The sequence below is a fragment of the Mustela erminea genome, chromosome 3, assembly GCF_009829155.1.
Source record: "Mustela erminea isolate mMusErm1 chromosome 3, mMusErm1.Pri, whole genome shotgun sequence".
In the NCBI taxonomy this organism is placed as follows: domain Eukaryota; kingdom Metazoa; phylum Chordata; class Mammalia; order Carnivora; family Mustelidae; genus Mustela; species Mustela erminea.
Window position 1 is genome coordinate 132,693,237 of NC_045616.1, and position 26,672 is coordinate 132,719,908.

The following is a 26,672-nucleotide window of genomic DNA, read 5'->3' on the forward strand; positions in this document are numbered from 1 at the left end:
TGTTCAGTGTCTTCATATACTTTCTTTGTGTGTGGGAGGCTTGCTGGTCCAGCTCTCTGCAATAAGTAGGATTCATAAGTGTAAGTCTGCACACCCATCCCTCCCCCGTTGTGAGACTAAAACCAGTCAGATCATGAGACTCAAACAAATCAAAGAAAATAAACAAAACAGGTAGTGTAAAAGACAGATACTACAACTATCAAGCAGAAAAGAAGGAAAAGTCTTTTAAAAAGACAACATGTTTGGAATAGGTTGTGAAAATGGATGCTTCAGAAACTGCTACCAATGTACGCAGAACCGCTTTTAAGCTGTGTTTCACTGAATAGATGAAAGGAAGAGATTGCAAAAGAAAAAGGAAACAAAGCAAAACAAAATGGCTTAAGTTGCTACTATACGACAAAGCTCCTGGGATTCTAAGTTCTTCAGAAGAAATAGATCATAGAAATGTTATAAACAGCCAGGATCTCTTCTCCTTGTCTTCACTCAAATTCTTAACACTAATACAAATTTCAGAGTTGTAGTACAAGTCTTTTTGTTTTGTTTTGCTTTGTTTTAAATAATTTGCAATTAGGGAGGTTTCATTGTTTAGTACAGTGTGTCCAGCCTGTAACTTACATGTGCCAAGAGTAGCATGGCGTCCTTAGGTCTTGTACTGGGAGTAATAATTAGAACTGGATGAATCCCATTTGACATAGTGGTCCAATGTCAGTCCCACACCCTTGTTCTTCAAATTCAGAGAAAAGTTAAATTGGTACAAAAATAAATTCTCTTGAAACATTACTCCCTGGACTTGACATTTTGGTGTTTTGGCTCTTTTGATGTTTAGCATTGAATACTGAGGAGTAAATAACAATGGGAGCCTTTCTGAGAATACCACATGAACATGGTAATTTATAAAGTAAAAGTTGCCAGATGTCCAGGAGTCTACATTTTAGGCTCTTGGACTGCAGTTCCAGTGTCCATGACCCTGGTCTGTTAAATGAGAGTCTGAACTAGTGTAGGTACATCCCATCACAAGTGAAGGTGTCTTCACATTGAACAGTCATTGGAAAGTTCATTAACAGAGAGATTTAAGCTTTGTGTATGTGTGTGTATCTGTATGTTTCTGCAGTTCAAAAATATCAATTACAAATGACAACGTGCTTGAAAACTTTAGAATAAAATACCCATAAAATAAATAAAACAAAGAAGATAAAATTCCAGAACTAAAAGTAGCCTTAGAGTTCCTTTTTTGCCCCAGTCACTCATTATAGTTTAAAAAAAATGGTGTCAAGAAAGGGCAAATGATGTTTAAGACCCCACAGCTTTCTGCCACTTCCTGTTTAGATCCCCAATGGGATTTCAGTGACTTTCACTCACTGTACCGTTGCCAAGAGTTTTTTAAAAAATGTAGAGGGCTTAGAGTCAGGCAAAGAGTACAGATGAAGAATATTAGTTGCTGCAGGAAGAGCACCATTTATCAGGAGAAACCCACATAGTAGTGGCAAGAATGTTCTATAGCTGGCTGTCCTCCACTCTCCCCCTCGCCTACCCAGCTGAGCTATAGAAGTGATTGCTGGTAGAGAGATTTTCTCCTTTGTCCAGGGAAGCGGTGCTGTTTGATCTCCTCATGCTCCTTGCCATTTTCAAGATATCTAAAATTTTCTTTTTTTTTTTTTTTTCCCCTCCCAAGGGTCAGAAATGCTCGCTCCCATTCAAATTTTTTTTTGACGGCATATTTGAGACTAGGTAACAAAAATGCATTTGGAAGGGTCAAAATATAAAAAGGTAAACCTGTCTCATGACATGGACAGATTTTAACTGCTTTTCCAAAGACAGTGGACCAAGAGTGAAATAGAGGGAGAAGCCATGAAAACCCAAGTGTGTGAAAAAATAAAGACCACCAGAAAAACAGTCTGAACATAGGACTTCATTTAGCACTTTTTTTAATCTTCGTGGCTTTGAACATATTTTTCTCACCAAATGTAAGAAAATAGAGATAGTTTTCTAGAACAGAGAACAAAATATCTTTTCCAAAACATTAGATTACGCAGGCTGTCTGGGGATCAAAGCAGTTCTTAATGGAGCGCTAGATTGATGGTAAACCTCCCTAGTGATTTGGGGTTTAGTTAGTGAAGAACTTCTTTTTGGCTCCAAAAAAATCTAACTGAGTTTCTACTTGAAGTTGAACACAGGGTCAAGATAACCCAGTCATCATCCTGGAGTTGAGTGAGTTTACTTCTTCTTTTCAGCTTTAGTCTGAAAAGCTTTGAATAATTTAATAGTAACAGATAGCATACAATTAGTAAGTAGATATTTTAGGAATCCTAAAATGTTTGGGAAACATGAAGTTTTATCTTAAAAGGGGGAATTTGGGAAATTAATGAAATTAAGTACCTTAACTTATAAAGAACTGCAGTACTATTCAGTGTTAGGAAGACAAGAATAACGTGGAAGAAACATTCTTAAATTTGGAAAACCTTATGACGGCAAAAGAGGAATTAAATTAATCTTGATAAAGGAAATGGGAGAGAGTGCAATAAAAGAGAATACATTATTTTTCTAAGAGTATAGTGCACAGAACACACCAAGCATCTGGAAATATCTTCCAGTAAGAGTTCATGGCAAGAATATATGCAAAGCAATTGCACTTAGAGTGAAAGGTCTCATTTACTTGATACTTGCTATTGACTAGACTCCGCGTGAAGAATTTTGGAAATGATGTCTAATTTTATCCTTGAGACAATCCAGTGAATTAAGTGCTTTTACATCTGTTTTACAGTTAAAGAAAATGGAGGTTTACAATGGTTGAATAATGGTGTCAATTCTTAGAGCTAATTGGTGTGGGAAGTAGAATTTGTAGCCTATTATCTCTTTGCTCTGAGCCTTTACTTCAATGACTCAGTTGTTCTTTCCATATCCATTGTTTCCTTTTTCTGTCTCTTAAGGAAGTTCAGTTCAAATGCCTGTCAGATATCTCTGTAAGTGTTGGAAATTAAACCAGTTCTCCGTTTTAATTTGTGTAGGGATGGTCTGATATTTGCTAATCAAAATACTATAATCCTGAAATCAGACTGAGGTTTAAAAGCAATTTAAATTAGATGAAACTTTGCATTATTATATGTGAAAATATGTATAGCTTACATTTTTAAGAATGCCATTCATCTAAATTTTAACATTTTCTAGTATGAGCATATTTATATGAGATTACTACTTTTAAAAATGTGCTTTTTAATCTAGATTTAGTGTTTGCTAGCATAAACATTTATAATAGATTCATGTTCCACTGGGTTCAAATATTTGCTTTTTTGTTTCAGTGGACACCTGTTAGTCATACTAGAAATCTGTTTTTGACATTTACTCTTTAACAGGCCCATTATTTGGTGTCCATTCTTTTAAAAGTGACCAGTTCAAGAACTGACTGTGACTTGGGTAGTTTTTCTGAACAAATGAGGTTATTAAATTCCCTATAACTGGCTCAAAATGAAGCTTATAATTTACTTATAAAGTGGCAGTTGACACCAGTTGTTTGATAAATGTCAGTCTGATGAGAAAAGTGCTGCCACCTGAAAAATGTAGGGCATATTCCAACAAAAGCACTGCTCTTTATATGTCCTATGAGGATTCAGCCTGAACTAAAGGGCTTTCATTTGGCTCTGATCATGAGGTTCATGATTCACTTTTAAAAATGAAAAGGTCCAAACCAACTTCTCATTCTTTATGAAATCTTTTACAAGTTTGCAAACACATGGCCTACTCAAGTACATTGCTAAGTAGACAGTCACACAAGTATATCATAGTGGAGTAAATATTAGAAAAATGGGCAGTGGTTTTGGGGGTCCTTAGCAGAGGGTGGCTGAGTCTTCCAGTAGATATTGGGGAAAGGATCACAGAGGAGGAATATTTGCTTTGGGTTTGAAGGTGTTGGCCAAACTCATCAGATGAAGGCTGCCATGCACCAGAAGAATTTGCTATTAAGAAATTTGAATTGATAATTACTACTTTTTTTTCTTTAAAGTTTTCTGGTGGAAATTAACCTTTATTTATCCTTTGCACAGAGAACATTTCCACCTACTTTTTTCCCCACTTATTCCTATTGAATGTATGTTGGGCCCATCAAGTCCTCTGTCATTCCATAGATCTCTCAAGTCCTTGGGAATCAAATGAGGACCAAGGAGTGTGAATAATGTGTTCCATGACAAACATCTCTTCTTTGCATGTGCTCATTCCAGGAAAAGAAAGGGTTATGCTAGGAGACTGACTGGCCTGAGAGGTCAGCATAATTCAAATGAAAAAAATATTAGATCAATTAAAAATAATTTAGCTTTCTGCCAGCTAGCTCCTAGCTTCCTTAAACCAAGTAAGGCCACCTGCATAGATTATAATCAAGTTGTGCCAGATTCTGCAGTTTACTTCTTTAGTTTTCTGGGTATTGATGGGTTTTCAGAGACCATACCAAAGAAACCAGAAGGTGGGCACTAAATTACCATTACTAAAAGCCAAGAAATAATTGTATACCTCTATCCGACCACTATTGTTCAGGGAGATTTTGTGGGCCCACACTATACTCATTTTTTAGATTGGCAGGGCACATTAAATTCTGGACTAGGATTTGAAATGGAGATCACTGTTATCTCATTAGCCATGAACTTCATTTTTTGAGGAATTGAAAGGAGAATTATATAACTCAGAGGAACATTGGACGGTTATTTGTAGCCTTCGTAATAAACTTAAAAATTGACATTTAAAAAATAGATGTAGAAACATCTTAACACTGGGCCCACTTTCCCTGGTGAAACCACGCTGAGAGATTTTGGAAGCAATCTAGATTTGCCTAATAATGGATCTTCACTATTTTTCTATTGTGATATATATAGTTATATGTGAAACAATCTCATGGCTAAATGCAGATTTGGAAATTGAATTACTACTACGATAAAATAGATTTTTGAATCATGCACAGATCATATGCTCTAATCTCTATTCTTTTTTTCAAAATTCATTTGCTATATAGCTATGTATCTCAAGATCCCAGTTAAGGAGAGCTTAGTGTAGAACATTAAAGATTTTGTTCTTTATTTCTTGTGCCCCTGAGTATTTCTGGTTGAGCTTAATACAGGGAAATTTAAAGATCTAGAACAGATGTCTAATGTTATTAGTGGTGAGGATGGATTGAAGAGTGTGTAGGAGGGAGGACACAGTAGTCAATATGTGTTTTCTGCTAGTCATAGAAGTTCTTAAGAGATTAAAATGGGAGATGGAGAGTATATTATGGTATGCCTCTGGTTAGGTGTGCCCATGGAATTATTCTTGCACATGTTTACATATGAAGTATAGCAGATAAGAAAAATAAAAGATGGAAAACCACTGTCAAATGGGTTATCCTAAAAAGAGCATTTCTAAGACCCAGATATACTCAGCATGAGGATATTTCCTTTAGTTTTTAAAGTTTACAAATTCCTAATTTATTCAATCTGGCAGCAGTATTACAGATTATTAAACAACATCATAGCTATTTTAGAGCTAATTTTATTTGCTGCTACTCTCCTGGGACTCTTGACTTTACTTCTGACTGTAAGCTTTATCTGCCCTTTGGAGTGGAAGTTTTCCTCCTTTTGCAGCTTAGAATTATTGGCTGTTTTGTTAAAGAGATTAATATACCTTTATAGGTAGAATTCTGCTGCCTCACTTCATGTTGCAGTTCCCACACCTTCCAAAAATGATGTCAAGTGTTCACCTTCTAACCATAATAATTACGTGAAGTTGTGAAGGCAGCCAATGGGGGAAAAATCCTTTTGAGATTTCAGTTCCTTTATACATGATCTTTCTTTGGCATTTTAACCATAGAAAATGCCAACTCAGCTTGTTTTCCAGTAAACTATAATTTCCCAGAATTATCCAACAATTACACATTTTTCTAAGTCATGTCAAAATGTATTTCTTCTGTGCTTAATTGCATTTTTGCGGTTATTGATTGTTTGACAACAGAAACACATTTTTTCTGTCATCCATCTTCCCTGTGTGGTTTCCATAGTGAAGCTATATTCTCAATTCCGCAAAACTCACCTACACAAAAGCAAAAAATGAGATACACCGAGTAAGCCCCAGAAGATGGAAATTTAATGCTGTTTCTTTCAGATTGCTTACTCTTTTTGATTTTCTCTACTAAGCTACATGGCATTTGATATCTGAATTTTTCAAAAAGTCATGTATTAAAGACATCTTCAGGGAAGCTGTAAAATGACTGTACATGTAATTTTTTCCAACCATAAATTGTTCATAAATTATAATAAAATATGCCATGGAGTATATTTTCCTGGAATAATGTTTCTGAGAATTGGTTTGATGAATTGGACCATGTAGAGTGGATTGTAAGAGATAACGGAGAGTAAGTTGTGGGTGCCATTTGGTTATGTGGTGGTTTTGTTAAAACTTGTAAAGAATTATTTCTTTTTTTCATGAAATTCGTCATATGATGGCTTTATGTATCAGAAGAGGGAAAGGTAAACAAGAAGAGATACTGGTGAATTTCACAGCAACAAGTGTTGCCTGAATTTAAAATGCATCAAGTCACAACTTAATTTAAAGCAATTGAGAAGTGAGTCAATGCGAGATGTAACATATTTATAATTTCAACAAATGATTTATTTTGGGGTCTCTCATTAATTAAAAGTGCCAATTGAAATCAGAATGTTGGATTGTTAGGACAAAGAAAATCATTTTATCAGTTAGGATTTTTTTATTTTTTTAAAGAAAAAACTATTGTTGACCATTGAACAATATAGGGGTTAAGAGAACTGACACCTCATGCAGTCATAAATCTGTGTATAACATTTAATTCCCCCAAAACTTAACTACTACTAGCCTATCATTGACAAGAAGGCTTACAGATAACATAGACAGCTAACATTTTATGTTACATGTAGTATATACTGTATTGTTACAATAAAATGAATAGAAAATGTTACTAAGGGAATCATAAGTATGAGAAAATACATTTACAATATTGTACTGTATTTATCAAAAAATATCTGCCTCTAAGTAAACTTGTTCAGTTTGAACCTGTGTTGTCCAAAGGTCAACAATTTCTATTAAAATTTTATTTATTTATTTTTATTTTTTATTTAAAACAATTTTTTTAAAGATTTTATTTATTTGATAGACAGAGATCACAAGTAGGCAGAGAGGCAGGCAGAGAGAGAGGAGGAAGCAGGCTCCCTGCTGAGCAGAGAGCCAGATGTGGGGCTGTATCCCAGGATACTGGGATCATGACCTGAGCCAAAGGCAGAGGCCTAACCCACTGAGCCACCCAGGCACTCATTTATTAATATTTTATTTTATTTTTTAAAAGATTTTATTTATTTATTTATTTTATTTATTTATTTGACACAGAGAGATCACAAGTAGGCAGAGGCAGGCAGAGAGAGGAGGAAGCAGGCTCCCCGCTGAGCAAAGAGCCCGATATGGGACTCGATCTCAGGACCCTGAGATCATGACCTGAGCGGAAGACAGAGGCTTAACCCACTGAGCCACCCAGGCGCCCTATTAATATTTTAAAATAGCATTTATGTTCTTGTTTTTTGTAACTCCAAATAGATTATACTTAAAACACAATCTCCATAAAGTATGTAGCTTGTGCCAGGTGCACAGTTAGCTATTAACTAGAGATTTCTGCATAATCAATCACAACAATAATTCATCCCTAGAATGAGAAGGAAAAATCCTTCTTTTTGTCAACAAAGAAATTTAGAATGGGGCAATATGATTTTAACCTGAATTATCTAGATAATTGGGCATGTTAGATTGATTTACAGAATTTAGTACATATGACAGATTAAAGTCTTTTAAAAATCCTCTCTTTCATAAGAGCAATGCAAAAACTGGCAAAAATTATCAGAATTGGAATTTTCAGAACTCTAGAATTTGATAAGGCTGGTAGAAATCTGGATTGCATTTACTGAAGAAAAGTGACTGACTCTCAGTAAGACCAGAGAATTTTGTGATGTCTTAATTTATCATGGCTCCATCCTTTGTCTCCAGCTCTGTGGTGGACTTGAAAATTGACTGTCTGCAGTCACAGTGAAACCCAGCAGCCTGATAGTAACTGCAAAGGATAGAAGGAGGTTGAAACTCCTTCCAAGACCTGTTGCTAGAGCACTGCTATTATTTATCCTGTTTAGTGGTCTGCTGAAGACCCCACCTGCAAGACTGTGTTTCTTTGAACTCAGTCAGAGATCACCAGTGCAAAAACACCTCTTCTCTGAGGATGTTTGTCAAAAACAATTACAGAAAATTGCTTAATTTCACAGCTGCCTGAGGTAGTTGATAACTGTTGCAGAGACTAACCATAAAACCAAGAAAGAAAACTGGGGAGATGATTTCCAGAGTGGGTTTGAAAAGTGCTAGTATATTCCTGGGAGTCTGTGAGGCCTTGAACATGCATAGGCATATGAGCATGCTCAGAAAAGACCCAAGAAGGCCCTAAGTTTCACCTCCAGTTGTTTTTTGAGGCTCTGTGTAAGCAGGAAGTGAAAGCTAAGGCAGATTTGTCGAGTGTTGGTCTAAAAGTTATAGAGTGTTACTGAAGTTTGATGAGAACTGGAACTAAAAAGAAGGGATCACTCAGAAGGAGCTTTAGCCTCCCATTAGCCAAACCTAATGTTGGCAAGGGAATCCAGGACTGGTCCAAATCTAAGACAAAAGAACCCAGGGAGGTAGGTTTATGTCTTACCTTTGGACAGTCTTCAATTAAAAGGCAATGATGGGAAAGCTTCTTTTGGAAGATTGTTGAGGCCCAGAGGAAAATAATCAAAACCCACAAATAAACAAAATGAACAATGTTTGTCAAAGACTGAAGAAGGGAGAAGGGGTTGCCTGCAAATGGGCACAAGGAATTTTTGGGGAAAAAGAAAATATTTTATGTATTGATTGTGGTGTTTGTTAAAAATTTTATTATATGTAAATGTGCATTAATAACCTAAACTTAAAAAAGAAATGTTCACTAAATAATAAAACAAAGATAAACAACCCAACTTAAAAAGTAACAAAGAAAATAAAAGACAATTTATAGAAGAGACAACTTTTATGTCTTTCCATCACCCACCAAAAATTAAGAAGCTCAAACTTTAGAATAATTAATAAAATAAAATGAAACTTTATACAACATTGAGATAACATTTCACTTTCTATTGACAAAATTTTTTTTAAAGATTGATTTATTTATTTGACAGACAGAAATCACAAGTGGGCAGAGAGGCAGGCAGAAAGAGAGAGGGGGAAGCAGGCTCCCTTCTGAGCGGAGAGCCCCAGGCGGGACTCGATCCCAGGACTCTGAGATCATGACCTGAGCCAAAGGCAGAGGCTTAACCCACAGAGCCACCCAGGCACCCCATATTGACAAAAATTTTAAATGTACATTCTGTGAAATTTTGGGAAGTTAAGACGTTAGGATAGGAATGTAATTTGGAAAAACATATAGAAAACAATGTAAGAGGATCCTGAAAAATTGTGTATACATTCCATGTGATGCAGAAATTCCATTTCTAGCCATATACTCAGACAAATTCTGTATCTTCTCAGAGCAGGAAGCCCAAATAAGGAGTATATGCCAAACTTGCAGTTTTTGCACTTGCACTTTCCTGAATCTACAGAAGATCTTCATATGGCTCGTTCTTCTTGTCATTAGTGTTAGTGTAAACATTGCTTCTACTATGAGACCTTCCCTAACCATCCATCTAAATTATCACATATGTGTTTCATTTTGCTCACAGCTATATCACTGTCTGAAATTACTTATTTGTAGCTATTCGTATTTTCTGTCTCTCCCAAATAGAATGTGAACAGCTGAAGAGCAACAACTTTGTCTACCTCCTTTTGTAAGTAGGCCCACTCAAATACTTAATGCCACAGTGTTGCTTATTAAAGCAAAATAAAGGAAACAACCAAAATGTGTATCAGTATTTGATATTATTATGTCAGATATAAAGATAACTAGAGATTAAATTAAATGTACCAGTAAAAAATAGTGCTAAGTGGAAAAAAACCCAACTTGTCAAAATGTATACTTAGTATTGAACTATTAATGTGGATTAAAAAACATCTGGACACTGCTATTCAAAATGTGAGGATCAGTGTAGATTTGTGAATGGTTTCATTATCATCTATTATGAGACAGTGAGAATGGAATGTGTTTAGAAATTTTTTTTTTTAAAGATTTACTCATTTATTTGAGAAAGAATGAGAGGGAGCACAAGTGGGTGGGGGAGGAGAGGGAGAATCTCAAGCCAACTGCCTGCTGAGCCCAAGTGGGCTCCATCTTACAACCCTGAGATCATGACCTGAGCTGAAATCAAGAGCTGGCAACTCAACCAACTGAACCTACTAGGTACCCCTGTGTTTAGAAATTTTATAGCAATTTGGTAGTGCCATGATATCTAAGTATGGAATCAGTGAATTTGTTTCAATAAATAATGACACATACTCTAGTATAGGTGTGGCTGAATTCCCTAGTGAGTTGAATGTAGTTGTTTGCATCAGACAAATGCAATATGTGGTCTGCAACAGATTGTGGAAAGCACAAAATTAAAAACTAAAACACTCAGACTTTTACTACATGAGAAACATAGCTTCAGACAATATTTTATATTGTTAAAGCTTACATAAATGTATGAGAAGTATGAACATTGACTGGAAAAATAGAAAAAAGCAAATTTCATGGCAGCAGTTGTGGGTGGTGTACATGACGGGTAGAAGGAGGGGATTCATGAGGGGATTAATTGGGGATGAATGAGGTTTTGTGTTTCTCCAGTATGCTTTAATGTACTTATTGAAGGAAAATGAGGCATGGGACAAATAGTTATTAATTCTAGGTGTAGACCATATAGGTTTTTTATATCGTTATTTATCTTTTATGCAGTTTTCTTAAAATAAAACCTAATAAAAAAAGAAAAGAATTCTTCCAAATTAGAACAGGAAGTCAATTGGCTCCAAGAAGAAAGTCTTCAACAAGAGAATGAAATGGATCCTAGCAACAGAAAATTCAGCTAAAAAGCTGGAAGGCATTAATGACAAGACGAATAGCATCTGCTTCTTATCTGACAAAGGGAAGGAAAAACCAGTTAGTTTTGTTATAAGGGAGGGGATGCTGCATGCGAAATACATGTTCAGAATTAAATAAAGTGGTGGTGTGTTTTTAAAGATCTAGTGCAGTGTAAAGGAAGAGTGTTGGTTTTACCAGTATGTGAGGAACATTTGTACATGGGACAAAGATTGTGACCTTTCACACAATGAGAAGAAAATGTTACCCAACCGAATTTCTGGTTTCTGTAGTAAATATTTACATAGTCATGATAATGAAAATATCACTTATTGGTTTTTTCATATTGAGAGTCACCTATAAGATAAATATGGAATATTTAAATATGGTGACAAAATAGACTACGAATTTTATTAACCTAGGCAATATAAGAGTAGAGATATATCTTGATCATTGTATAATTTAGTGTTACAAATGGATAATGTGATAACTCTTTGAAAGATTTGGAGAATCAAACTTGATGTCATTTGAATATCTATAAAAACTATGGCCCTACCATATAGAAATACTTTTAAAATAATCAGTATAAAACTAGACCAAAAGTAGATTAAATCCATTAAATCCATTGAATGTTAAAAGCAACCTGGCAGGAGGTATTAAGATCTAAATTGAGTCCATGGTAAACAGATCACCTAAGATGACCCCAACTGGAGGCCATGGTCTGAGATCCTCACTGACATAGGGTCAATACAGTAGGACTTGGTTGTTCATTATTGTGAGAAACATCAGCCTGCGTGTCTGAGCCCTGTAATCGAATATCCTATTTAAAATCTCTTTTTGATGAACAACTTGTAGCCAAGTGAGACTACTTTTCTACATTCGTATGGGAAGACAAAGCCAGATTGCTCAAGACCATGTTTTTTTGAAGTGACTAGTAAATTTAACCCTGGGAAGATTTAACATTAAGGATGGGGATAATAAATCAGACCATTTTATTATTTTTGTGTAAATGTGAAAATATTCTGTTGATTAGTTATTTCAATTTCTACTTATGTTCTAAGAGAATTAAGAATTTGGAAGATATTTGATGACTCCTCATTGGTAATCCTTATAAAATAAATTGAATCTATTAAATTGATTTAAAATTGTTTAGGAGAATTTAGTTAACTGGCAATAGCCTTTCTCAAAAAATTATTACAATTGTTAGATTTAGAAATGTGATAATGTAACCCTTATATTAGGTTAAAAAATCCATTTAATATATTGAAGCATTAAAAATATTCTATAAAAAGTTTGGAGACGGAAATACTACATAAAGGTGAGAGAATTAGAAATAAACATTAAAGTATATTATAAGGCAAAAATATTATCAGACAAATATTTATGATTCTGGTAATAGCAGACTAGGTAGTTTGGAACAACCTTCCCAATGAGGATAATGGAAAAATCTGGTCAAAACTCATTCCTTCCTTCCTTCCTTCCTTCATTCATCTGGTCAAAACACATTTAAAAGTCTACTAGAAGTAACTGAAATACTAACAAGATGGGAGAATTGTCAGTCCAGGATTTGGGACTTTAGAGGAGATGCATATGGGGATACTTTTCTCCTAGGGATGTTGCTGATTTTGTGGTGGGCAAAAATGAGACTCAGCAGCACTTTTGACAGTGAGGTCAACAAGAGACTCATTGGGGTTCAGGTTTACCAAGGGGGAATGAATCCTGATGAGTTCACTTACACTGGGTTGAGATCCCAAATATTGCTTCGTCACGGAATAAGGGGAACTCAGAGAGTGTTACTCTCTGTTACCCAGAGAGTGTCACAAAGTGTGACAAATAGACATTGGAATAGAATAGAGAGCTCGGAAACAGACCAGTACACATAAGGGGACTTGATTTATGGCAAAAGCATAAAGGATCAGTCTTCTTAACACGTGTTACTTGGGAAAACTGGATATTCGTATGGAAAAAAGAAACCCAACAGATTAGTCTGATCCTTACTCACACCATACACAAAATAAATTCCAGGTGGATTTTAAATTCGATTTTAAATCTAAACATGACAGGTACACCAATAAAATTCTAGAATATAATGTATATAATAAATGTATATGTATATTATATATAATACATACATATGTAATATGTATACATACATATTTAATATGTATAAATGTATAATAAAATTCTAAAATATAATGTAAGACATTGTTTTCATGAACTTGTGCTAGGAAAATACTTAAGTAAAACACAAAGTGCTATCCTTACTGACAAAATTGATAAATTTATCCACTTAAAAAACCAGAACTTCTGTTATGCAAGATATCAATAAGTGAAAAATTAAGATACAGAATTGCTGAGATTTTTAACACATATAACTGCCAAAGCATCATTACACACACACACACACACACACACACACACACACACACATTTTTTAGTTTGGTTTATTCTGAAGTGGACCATGAGAAAAAGATTTCAATATAAATAGTTTATTTGTGTCCTAAGAAGCACAATGAGGGTCTGAAGAAATGAGACAGGGAAGGGAAGAAAGGCAGTACAGGGCACGCTGATCAGCAGATTATTATCGTGTTGCTTTATTACTATCCGCATCCTTCCATTTGGTCCCTAGAGCTTACGAAGTTGGAAGACTGAGTGCAGTGACAGGGTCAGCAGCTCTTCTATTTTAGAATTCTGCCAGTCCACCTATGTATAAAGGAAGCACAAACAAAATATATGAGATAAAGATCAAGAAGGAAGAAAAGGGAAAAGACGAAAGCAAATATTTCAGTTGTGAAAATCAGTAATAGGGGATGAAAATATCTCTGTAGCTTGGTAGAGGCAAGAGCTCTGAAAGGTGATGTGTAATCTACTCCCTTAAATTTACTTTTAATTATTACCCACAAACATACCTTACAATTACTAGGCATACATTACTCTTGGGCATTGAACAAGTTTAATGTCTGTCTCCAGATCTGGGGAAAAAATTTTCCCAGATAATACCATTATCATGAAATATTTTGCTGGGAATGTCACAGCTCGTTACCACATTGAATAGATGGAAGCATAAATCCAAGGCCTTCAGGTGAGACTGCATGTTTATTGCCACCCCAGATTCATATTTTCTTCCACCTCAGAAGCTCCTAACAAGGATTTTCATTACAAGAAGCCAAATATCATGAAAAATAGTAGGTGTTAAATATTGGGTAGTTAAAATATGGTGCACCAGAGAGCCATAAAACAGCAGGTAAGAACAAACAGTAGACACATACGGAAGTTTTCTTTCTAACGCACTATTACAAGCAGGCAGTCCCATAGCATGGGCAGCTACGGAGCATACTCATTTCCCTTTGTAGCCCTGACAATCTTCCATCCTGTGTGACGCTAAGAGGCACTGGGCTGATGCAGAGAACGGTGTTGTGGGTGTCTCTGCCCTGTGACTAAAACCCAGAGTCTCATGTAAATTTAGCTAGTAAGGCACAACCTGACTCCATCAACATTTGCAAAAAAGATTGTCTCCTGAATTATGCACTGATTTCCAACCTGTTGAAAGAACTTTGTAAAAGAAATTCTTGGGAAAGTATCATTTTGATCTGCCATTGTTTAAATGCCCTAAGGAACTAAAGGCTCTGAAGACATCAATGCTGAAAAAAGTGTTGTGAATGACTTTTAAGTGAGTCATGTGTGTGTATCATTAGTCAATTAGCAGAAACTACTTCTTATGTGCCTGAGCACAGTGAATTTTAGTTAAAGGACAATGAGTCTACTGCAAAGATTAGCTGTTCCAAAATAAATTTCCCGAGGGGCCTGTAAGGCCCAGCTGGAGCAGCACTACAGTCTCACTTTATTGTGAAATAATACCCTATTAATTAAGAACTGAAGCAGAAATCAGTGTGCTATCATCCAACCATCTCCAAACTAAACATGTTGAATAAATCAGTAGCCTAGCTTTTCCAAAATGCAATACTTGTTTTTAAAATATTTTACTTTTAAAAAGTTGTCAGGAAGTCAAGGCACGATTTGTGAGCAAATGCAGTGGGACAAACGTCAGAATGTCTGATTCTCAGAGCTAAGTCTGGCCACACGCAAACTGGGTGTCTGGCAGGCTGTTTATCCCTGATAAGCTTTAGCTTCCTGTAGTTTGGTTGCACCAGATAATTTTTTTTCCTAATATTTATGTTTGTCACCTGCAAACTCTAGCAAAACGTGATCGACTTTATTATGCAGACAGGTATCCCTCTACATTTTCAAAGAATTTAGGTATGTATAAATAGAAGATCTCTTTGGAAAGGAAAACTCAATATTGACTAAAACCTTCCAATTTTGACTTTGTAACTTTACAGCGACAATGGTTAATATGAATTTTAGGTCATTCATTCCAAGATATATGACAGTACCTCAAAAGTGGCTTATCTATTTCTCCAGTAACATTTCTCACATAACTGTGTGTTAAAGTTACAAAACCTGATATGCACAAATAGTTCATTTCTAAGAAAAATATGTAGAGTACTGCAGCAAAACAGAGGGCTCCAGTAACAACTTTTTTTTTTTTTTAAAGATAATATTTATTTATCAGAGAGAGAGAGGGGGAGAGAGCGAGCACAGGCAGACGAAATGGCAGGCAGAGGCAGAGGGAGAAGCAGGCTCCCCGCTGAGCAAGGAGCCTGATGTGGGACTCGATCCCAGGATGTTGGGATCATGACCTGAGCTGAAGGCAGCTGCTTAACCAACTGAGCCACCCAGGCATCCCCCAATAACAACTTTTAACTCATTAATTGGCAGAAAAATGTAATGTATCATGTATATTATGTATATTAAAAATTAATATTAAATTATTGCACTATATAACTTTTAAGATCTCACCTATCAATTCTATTAAAGTGTATGATATGAAATTGCAATATTTGACTGATTTTGCCTTCAGAAATGGCTACATCATGTGGTTTGCCTAAATTATTCTAATCTTGAGAGGATTTATGGGTGCCTGGAAAAATATTTAGTGAGACCTTTTGACTTGGAAGTTTGAATATCCTAATTTATAACTGCAAATAACTTAAAAATATCTGATTGAGGTTTTGATATACTTGCTCCATAATGTTATTTTTAAGGGGAGAAGAGAAGTCAAACTGTATTATTATTTGATTGCCTTCACTAAGCTATTGGATCAAAAGTCATTCCGTACAGTACAAAATATCTGACCCATATTAGGTACTAGAAGGTACATGTAGAGTAAGTCTCATATTAAGCAGATTATTTATACATTTATTACATTGCTTCAGAAGTTTTGTGTTTTATTGTTATACCTAAAAATGCAAGGAAACATTTTTAAGTTGCATACATTATTTTTTCTGACTGTACTAAAGATCAATATGTATAAATGGAATTCTTTTTACTAATTTATTGCAAGTGGCTATCCTCAGGGTGCCTCAGAAACAGCACTGATTTGAATGGAGTCCATATTTCCTGCCCATTTAAAATCATCCTACTTCAGATTAAATATGCAAAGTACTTCCTGGAAACTTGTTTTAAAAATGTATACTTTTGGTGGTTGAGGAAAGGTAATCCATTTAGTTCCTAAACCTTTGCTTTGGTTTGGTTGTGGGAAACTGGGATCCAGAGGGAATTACCATGAACCAAACTTCATTCCCCCTGAGAATCAAAATCATCTACTCCCACCCACACTGCTTGGAAAATGAGGACTGAAATTTAAACCCTCTACTCCCAAAAAAGACCCCTTAGTGTCCACATTACTATTCTTTGAAACCCTTGTTAAAATCCTCCTTTTTGTGTTTCCATCGGTCATGAAGTGTTGTCCACTTCTTACCCAATCCCACTCAAGTTCTCTTCACCACTTTTCCATTGAAAGGCCCACCTTACACAAAATTGCCAGTTCTTAATAAATTCCAATCTTATTCTTCAAGCCACCAACAAAACTCTGTGGAGACTTGAATATGGCAATAGTGCGAACTCAACTTTGTCTTATCAACAGATTGTGTTGGTGGTCTTTGGAGAGCTGGCATCAACAGCTTATTTCCTATATTTACCAGCACAATTAGAATTATGTACTGAACTTTCCTGACCTCAATTTGAAAAGCCATGAAAATCAACCAGGGGTTGAAATTGTAATTATAAACTTTGATTTCCCTAATTTATCTTTATTTCATAGGATAATTAAGAAAAATGAGTGACTTAGGAACACTTTATATTCATTCATTCAATAAATAGTGAATATCTGATTTGAGGCCAACACTTCCTGATTTGTGGGGTTTAGTGGTAAAAGAAGAAGTGTGTTCTTAGCTCTCATGGTGTTTACATGCTAGGGGATGGAGCTAGATGATTGACCATGTGAAAATCTAAATAAGCAAGACTACAGCCTATAGAAGTATAGGAAGGAAATGAAAAGTCAGGACCTAGCAAAGGCCACTTAGGATCAGACAGGTAAGACAAAAGAGGCCTAATTGAGGAGAAGACATTTAAGGTGGGTCCTTAAAGGAAAGTGAGGGAAAGTGATTAGTCATTCACTGAGCGACTAATAGGCCATCCTTTCAAGTAGAGAGAATTATGGGAAGAAGAGAGCTTGGATCATCAAGAAGAAAGGCATTCGGCATGGCTGGAGTGCCAAGAGTAAGGAATAGAGAGACATGTGTATTGGGCTATGTTTTCCAGGCAAGAGTGGTAGGGCTAGGTGAAAGGGTGAGGGAATAATAGTCACTCCTGATGCCACCTGCCTATCACCGGTAGAAGTCTGGAGGGAATGGACAGTCATAAGTACCCGAATCTAGAACTTTGCCACCAGATTCTCTTTTAACTCATCTCTTCCTGACTCACCCTCATTTTCTCCATGTTAGTTGATGGATCTTCTTCCTTGGGTCAAGTAGCAAAGAATGATTTTATTTTTTCTCTATGGACCTTCTCTGAGAAAAAGGTTAGCTTATGAAATTGGAGATGTGAGTGTGATTTTAAAACAAGCCTGTTTTCCTAAGATACTGCTGCAAAAATGCTTGTCTGTCTTATTCTAGTGAAAAATCTGGGTTATCATAGCCAAGCAAGAACTTGGGTAACTTTATCCACAGCTCATTCCTTTATGTTTACCAATACTTAACTCTTCATTGCGCTAAGGGCCTGGCTCCTTTGGCTTGATACTAGTAAACAGTCAAATCACATAACTAGAATTCTCAAGTTCCAGCCTTCCCAAACTACCTCTCAGAGTATTATTTAGTCTGCCATGTGGAATAGCTTCTGGAAAAAGAATGTACTAGCTAAAGGATTACAGGTAGTTTGTACATACACAAATATACCAGCTTTTGTACAAAGAAATATACTGGATAGTTTTGTACATACAGAAATATCTTGGTTTTCTGAATTTAGTTGTCTGTGGTGGGCTGGTTAATGAGAGTCTATCCTTGAGAGATGGACCTGTTTCTTGTGTGGATATAAAACATTGCTGAATCTAGAAGACTGATAGCAAAAATGACTGTCCCAACAATAATAAGAGTATTTAGAAAACAACCAAATACCATCATCATTTACAATGCACACAATTTCCTATTTAGTAGTTCTGTTAAGAAGCAAGAATAATATCTATGTATACATAGACAGAGTTGGCTTTCTTCACAGATTCCGTATTTGCAGATTTACCTACTCACTAGAATTTGTTTGTAATCCAAAATCAAATTTTCTGGCCCTTCTGCCTCCATTGACCAAAATGTGCAGAGTGGCAACAAATTTGAATGGCCTGATGCATGCATTGCCTTCTTGTTTCAACTCAAACTGTAAACAAGTATCCTTCCACAATGTATTTAGTGTCCTGGTTTTGCAGTTTTGTGCTTTTTGTTGTGGTTGTGTTGTTTGTATCTGTCTCCAACTAAAGTGCTAACATGCTACCCAGTGTCCCTAAGCAAAGAAGGGTATGGTGTGCCTTATGGACAAAATACGTTTGTTAGATCAGCTTCATTCAGGCATGAATTAAAATGCTGTTGGCTATGAGCTCAATGTTAATGAGTCAACAATACACATTTCAAAAGGTGTCTTTAAAAAGAAAGATACAGAAAACAAGATTGGCTGAAGAAAATTTGACCAGAGGCTTGCTGGAACCCAACTCTGTATTTGCCTTGGGAGTAATGGTTCAGTATTTTCTAATTCAGTGTTTGTAGTCACTTTATAGACCGTAGTTACTATGAATAATGAGAATCAACTATAGACATAAATGAAGACAACAACATAGTTTATAGCCATAGATACATAGTAATTCTGGAGAATATGAGGAGTAAGTTGTTCCCCACTAGTGGAAGCAAAGGAGATATTTCCACAAAATCAAAAGCCTCTGACTGAGAGACACAACCATGGGGTAGACCTACCATAAGTCTTAGCTAGGACCCCATTTTCTTGTGCCTATGTTATTTTTATTTTTTAGATCCTTACATTGTTTAGCTTTCTGATTTATTCCTCTCATTCTTTTCTCCCCACACCCGGGTCTCCTAACCAAACATGTCCAACTGCAGGCTGCTGCTTCACAAGCCATAGGTTTTTTGGACTCTGTGTTTGGATTATGCTATTCCCTCTCCTTAAGATGCTTTGCTTCCTTAGCATGAACAAATAAGTACTATGTTTCCTGAAATCTTCCCTAATTCCTACTTCCTCATCTCCAGACAGCTATAGTCTCTCATTTCTTTAAAAACTTATTACAGTCTGCTCTCTTACGGCATTAACATATCATGCATTTGATTTTGATGATTCCAGTACTTGGCCTCACTCATCTCGTGTTTCCCATGCACCTAGCATAATGCTTTGGATATGTTTAATATAGTTTATAGAATAAAAGTATTTTAGCCCAGTGGTCTTCAAGAATTTTAGGTCACAACCCCTCTGTAGAAATCCAATGAAAGCTTCTTAGAAAAAAACCCCACAACTTAAAATTTCTACAACATTTCCAAATATTTGCAGCTCTCTTCCCCTCACTACCACCTCCACAAGTCCATGAACTGTTAGTTCAAGATGTCTGATTTACTCCAGTTTCCTCAGAATTACAATGAAAAGTTGAAACTCTTGTAGGTCAAGTAACTTGTCCCAGTCTAGGGTAAAAGCTAGGACTGCAGCTGAAGCTCTGTGATTTTTAGGCTAGAGTTTTTTCCATGAGGATGCCTTAATCTAGATTATAAGAATGTGCTATCTCCAAATGAACAGACAGTTGCCTCATGGAAACTTCGTTCACTTTGAGCACAGACAAGCATGCTGTTGGATATCACTGATGTCAGCAGGGGAGTGAGTACCTTTTAGTGTCAGAACAGAAAGCAGCAGACAGAGAAGAAAACTGGATAGAACTCCAAACATGCCAGTTCCCATTTCTGGGTCTCAGGTTCAGCCAAAATTTCTGGGAAATCAGGAGGCTGATAACCCCAGGGAACCTACTTGTGTTCTTTAAAGGAGGTACAGGGTCAAACACTAGTCCAGCTGGTTTTCTTCTAGCACAGGAAGTCAGGTACAGTAATGAGTCCTAGCATCTTGGGGTGCAGAGTCTTAAACCCTTTTTGTGTCTCAAGTGCTGACTCATTTTTATTTCCTTTGGAGGAAACTTAAACTCTGTACATCTGGTTTTTCTATAGAAATATGATAAAGATCAGTTCTCTGGAAGAATCATATTTCAAGATGCCCTAAAACTTGCAGGTGAGCAAACCTTGTATGACTTAAAGATAAATGTTCCTAATCCTTGTCGTAGAAATCTAGACTGTGCTTTGCTGTTATTAAGTCAGTAGCAAAACTGTATTCATTATTCTTTCTTAACCTAGCATATCAGCTGAACTTTGATTCTACCATCACCGGTTCTTTCTTGGAGATAAATCACAAGTACCTCCCTTTCTAGGCTTTGCTCTGAACACCAGGCATCTTTCCTATATACCCTTCAAATAGAAAAACAAAAAGATACCAATCTCAGATATTATGGTACTAGGATGTTTTTTGAGATAACTTTTATCTTGGCTTTAATGGTATATATTTTTATTAAAATATTAACTTAAATTCACTTATTCATTTATGTTAGTACTAGCTGAGGACTTTGATCAGATTAGGCATGTTTTCTCTAATTACTTGGAGGATTGGGATTGGAATTTCAGGAAGTCTTTATCTTCTATATCCCCCCCTCACTTTTTTTTAAGGTTTTATTTATTTATTTGACACAGAGAGACACAGTGAGAGAGGGATCACAAGCAGGGGGAGTGAGAGAGGGAGAAGCAGGCTTCCCCCTGAGTGAGGAGCCTGATTCAGGGTTTGATCCCAAAACCCTGGGATGATGACCTGAGCTGAAGGCAGATGCTTAACGACTGAGCCACTCAGGTGCCCCTCCTATTTTTTTTTTTTTTTAATTAAAAGAACTTTTTGGTCAAAATGTTTAGGTTCTCTAGTACTCTGCATTATAAAAATTAAAATATTTGTGTGATCTGGGTGACTCAACTTTCACTGTGATAAAATGAGCCTTGAGTATAGTTTATTGCCTTTTCTTCTAATCCTTTTTCATACAAAACATATCCCCGTCTAGTCGAGAATATGCATAATTATAGTTCTTATTAGATCAAGGAGAAGATAGATTTTTTTTCTTAGATTTATCTATAGCTATCAATAAGAACTATTTTCTCTTGTAAAATTATGCTAACATCGGTCCATCTTAAGGGAAAGACTATGATTTGACACTTAATAAAAAACTGAGAAGTAATATAAGTCACTTAGTAGTGAAGGAAATCTATAATAACAACATTTACATAGTCTCTAAGATTTGCCATACCGAATCTTAAAAACTATTTTATCTTGGCAAAATAGGATGTTATTAAGAGGTCAACATTAAAACACTTGAGATTCATGTTTGTCTGTTTGTTTGCTAATATATTTATTTATTTCTATTTCAAGTTTCCAAAAGGAATTCGGGGGGCTTAAAGAAATATATTCCCCATCAAAGGATGATAAAGATAGACACAGCAGGATGGAAGGAAAAGCATGGGATAGTAAGATGAATCTAAATGCAGCTAAAGCAGTGTTTAGAAATGCATAGTAGTCTCTATGTCATAGAAATAGGCTCTAAATTTGGACCTGAATTTTTCAGCTGCCATAGTTAAGAGTCACAAAAGTCACCATAAAATGTATCAGTTCCTCAGGAATGGTACTAAGGACTGAGACAGAACTTCTCCCCAAGTGTTCTCATGAAGAGGTTTTCGTGTCTGGCAGCAGATGATCGTCAGCTCTTTCTAGGCTTTGCTCTGGAGACATGGCATCTTTTCATCTCAATGAAAGAATGAAATCTTACCATTTGTGACAACATGAATGAACTTAGAGGGCATTATGCAGAGTGAAATAAGTCAGAGAAAGACAAATACTATATGATCTTATATGTGGCATCAAAAAAACCCCTAAAAACCAAAATCAAGTTCATAGATACAGAGATACAGATTGGTGATTACCAGAGGTAAGGTGTGGGGTGGGCACAATGTGTGAGGGGAGTCAAAAACTACGAACTTTCAGCTATAAAATAAATAAGTCATAGGGGTGTAATGGATCGTATGGTGACTATAGTTAACAATACTGTTTTGCATACTTGAAATTTGCTAAGGCAGTAGATCTTAAAAGTATTCATCATAAGAAAAAAATTCTGTAACTATAGTGACATATTAATTAACTTACTGTGGTGATTGGTGATTGTTTTACATTATGTACAAATATCTGACCATTATATTTTCTATTTAAAATGTTCAAAAATGTAATCTATGTAATTCTACTTAAAAATATATGTTTCTTAGACACTTCTCTATCAGCTTCAGGAAAAAAAAAAGTAAATTCAAACCACTTGGCATAGGAGGACTTCTGTGACTTGTCCCTACTGTCTTTTGCTGCTTCTATTTCCAAACTTCTCTTCTTACCCTAATTCCACAGATACGCTGAACTAGTTGCAATTTTCCAGGACAGTGTGTTCCCTCTGTTTTCATCTATGACCTCTATCCTCTGTCTAACTAACATCCTTTATGTGTTTTAGGAGCCAGCTGGGATCTCTCTCTGCCAGGCCGTTTCCCTTCACCTCCCAGTCTTTCTGTAGCACCCAGCATGCTGTAGTGGATCTTCTTCATTACGTCACTAGAAGGGGAGTTCCCTGAGGGTCTGAACAATGTTACTTAAATCTCTGTGTTTTGACATGCAGTTCAATGTCTGGTATCATGTTCAATAAATGTTCATTGAAACTCTTCAGTTTTTTTATAATCTGATCTTGGGGGTGATATATCATCACTTCCTCTCAAGTGCTGTTGGTTACAGAGACTGGCCCTGGTACAGTGTAGGAGGAGATTAAACAAGGGTGCAAATAGCAGAAGGCAGGGATTCTTGGAGAGATCTTGGAGGCTGACTACATAGGCATACAGATCAAGATCCAAAGAGTAAAGGGAAGTGTTTGTATCCACCACCATGAGTGTGATACAGAACAATTCCATCACTCCCAGAATTCCATCATGTTAACCCTTCACCCACCCTCTAACACCTGGCAACCATTTTTCTGTTCTCTGTCCCTGTAGTTTTGCCTTTTCTCAGAACATCTCATATATGAAACAACAGAATATGTAGTATATTGTGACTGGTTTCTTATACTTTGCAAGACATATTTGGAATTCTTCCATTTGTTGATAAATCAATAGTTTTGTTCCTTTTGTTACTGAATAGTGTTTCATCTTATAGATGTACCATGAAGAACATCTGGTTGAGTAACATCTAGGATGTTTCTAGTTTTTGATGATTTAATAAAATAGCTGTTAGTATTTGTGTATAGATTTTTGTGTGAACATCAATTTTTATGGAATAGGTTGGCTGAATCATATGCTAAGTATATGTTTAACTTTATAACAAGCTGCCAAACTGTTTTCCCAGGTGATTGAATCATTTTTTCATTCCTAAGAATAATGTGTAAGTTCCAGTTACTCCTTATCCTTATTGTATTTGTTATCAAGGTTGTTTTTGTTTTTTTTTTTTAATTTTAGCCATTCTCATAGTTATGGTATTCTATTGTGGTTTTAATTTGTGTTTTTCTAGTGACTAATGAGGCTGAACAACTTTCATGTGTTTATTGGCCATCTCTGTATCTGTTTTGATCTCTTACCTACTTTTTAAAAAGATTTATTTATTTATTTGAGAAAGTTGGGGAAGGGCAGAGGGAAAGAATCTTTATGCAGACTCCCTGCTGAGCTTGGAGCCTGACTCGGGGTTCAGTCTCAAGACCCATGAGATCATGATTTGAGTCAAAACCAAGAGTTGGACACTTAACCTACTACGCCACCCAGACACCCCTCTTTTTCTTACTTTTATATCAGGTTGTTTGTTTTCTTATTGTTGAGTTTGAGAGTTCTTTATGTATTCTGCACTTAAGAACTTTGTCAGAGATGTGATTTGCAAATTCTCTTTCCTAGTGTGTGATTTTCTTCATTCCTTTAACATTATCTTTTGTAGAGCAAAAGTTTTTATTTGTTATTTTTAATAGATTTTATCATTTAAAAATAGTTTGCCTAAACCAAGGTTGTAAAGATTTCCTCAGATGTTTTCTTCTAGAAGGTATATGGTTTTATGTTTTTAGATTTACACCTATGGTACGTTTATTTTTGTAAAAGTTGTGAGGTTGGTGGCAAAGTCTAATTCACTTTATACATGAAAAAACTAAGGAATGAGCTTCAGAAAAATGTATTGATTTGCTGCGATGATAAGGTTAATGGTGATAATACGGGGCAGGGACTCCTGTCCTGGTCTTTGGACTGCCGGGATATCTTACTGTCACTTGAGTACTTTTCAGTTTACCTTTTCCCCCTCATTTTGTTCCTGGTCTCTTTCTGGGTTAAAACACATTTGTTTTTGGAAACCTATTTTCTTAGTAGCTGTACTAAAGGCCAGGGTGCCTAATTCCTGCCCTGACGATGAGAGGCATAGCCATGCTTCAAAACCACATTGTTGATCAGGTATTGCCACAATAATGTTTAATAACAAACCAATTAAAAAAAAAAAAGTTTGCCTGTTTTAACATTGAGTATTGCAGTTGCTGCTTTTTACAGTGGTTATTGCAATAAAGGAAGTAGATTCATTAAAACTAAAATAACAACAACAAAATAAAACAATGGCTTACAGCAATAGTGTATTTTTTTGTTTTGTTTTGTTTTTTGTTTTGTTGTTTTGTTTTGTTTTGTTTTAGACTTTATTCAGCAAGGTGGCACTGCTGAAGAATGCAGGTTGGATGAGTTTATGCCAGACTATGGCTTGGGTTTAGTTCTCTTGCTCATATGTTTTCTTCTGGACCCCAGGCTGCAAGCAATGGCTGTCTAGGACATTCACTTCCCATTGCTGGTTCCGGGGGTTCAAAGTTAAGTCAAGTCATGCAAATTTATTTGAGGGCTCTACTTATGTCATGCCTAACATTCCATTGACCGAAGCAGGTCTTATGGCCAAGCCTAACATTACCAGGTCAGAGAAGTATACCTTATACCCTAACCACTGTGAAAAGAAGAGGTAGAATGAGTTGTTTTTTTCTTTTTTTTTTGAACAATAGTCCAAACTACTGTATGTGTTCAGCAGTTTACCCAATTGAATTGATACAAGACCAAACTTAAAATTCTGAATCACTCCATGCGAAAACTATTTTGTTTCCAGATGTAACATTGAGTTGATAGGTTATAAGGCAACTTTCCGACTGAAGACTGAAACATTACTCAGTTATTCCAACAGGTTTTTTAAAAAATTATTTATTTATTTATTTATCAGAGAGAGAGAGAGCGAGCAAGAGCAAGTGCACAAGTAAGGAGAGAGGCCGGCAGAGGGAGAAGTAGGTTCCTCGCTGAGCAAGGAACTTGATGCAGGACTCTATCCCAGAACCCTTAGATCATGACCCGAGCTGATGCTTAACCCACTGAGCCACCCAGTACTCCTGTTCCAGCAGTTTTTACTTGACCCATTGGCTACTACCTTACATCAGACACAGTGAGTCTAAACAGGTAATGGTAAGTCAGTGAAATAAGAACTCAGTCCTAAAGAGCCATCATTGTGCTCATACTGGACTTCCTGATGGCAGTGCTGCAATTTTTTTTAAAGTCTTCATTAGATTTTATTATTTTTATCTTTCTATTATGTTCAGTTAGCCAACATATAGTACATCATTAGTTCTTGCTGTGTTGTTCAATGTGTCTAACACCCAGTGCTCATCACCACATATGCCCTCCTTAATACCTATCACCTGGCTACCCTATCCCCTCAGTCCCCTCCGTTCTGAAACCCTCAGTTTGTTTCCAGGAGTCCAGAGTCTCTCATGGTTTGTCTCCCTCTCTGATTTCTTTCCCTTCAGTTTTCCCTCTCTTCTCCTAAGGTGCTATTCCTTATGTCCACATATGACTGGAACCATATGATAGTTGCAATGTTTATATAATTTCGGTTGGGAATCAATATTGCAGAGCAGATGAAGATGCTGTTTAAAATATAAGTAGAAATAATAGAAAGTAGAGCTGGAAAGAATTTAAACCTCTACCCTCACTTCAGAGATCAGAAATCTGTGGTCCAGAAGTGTTAAGCAATCTGTAGGACAGAAAAAGTGAGAAATTTAAGTTTAGGATCTAGAATTTTTCATACTCACAGTCAAAACCTGAAAAGAGTACTCACCATTACCAGA

General features: G+C 36.0%; 1 pseudogene; it reads left to right on the forward strand.

Annotated features, from left to right (window-relative positions):
* LOC116586948 overlaps positions 1-26,672 on the forward strand; it is a 250,271-nt pseudogene that overhangs the window by 97,970 nt on the left and 125,629 nt on the right.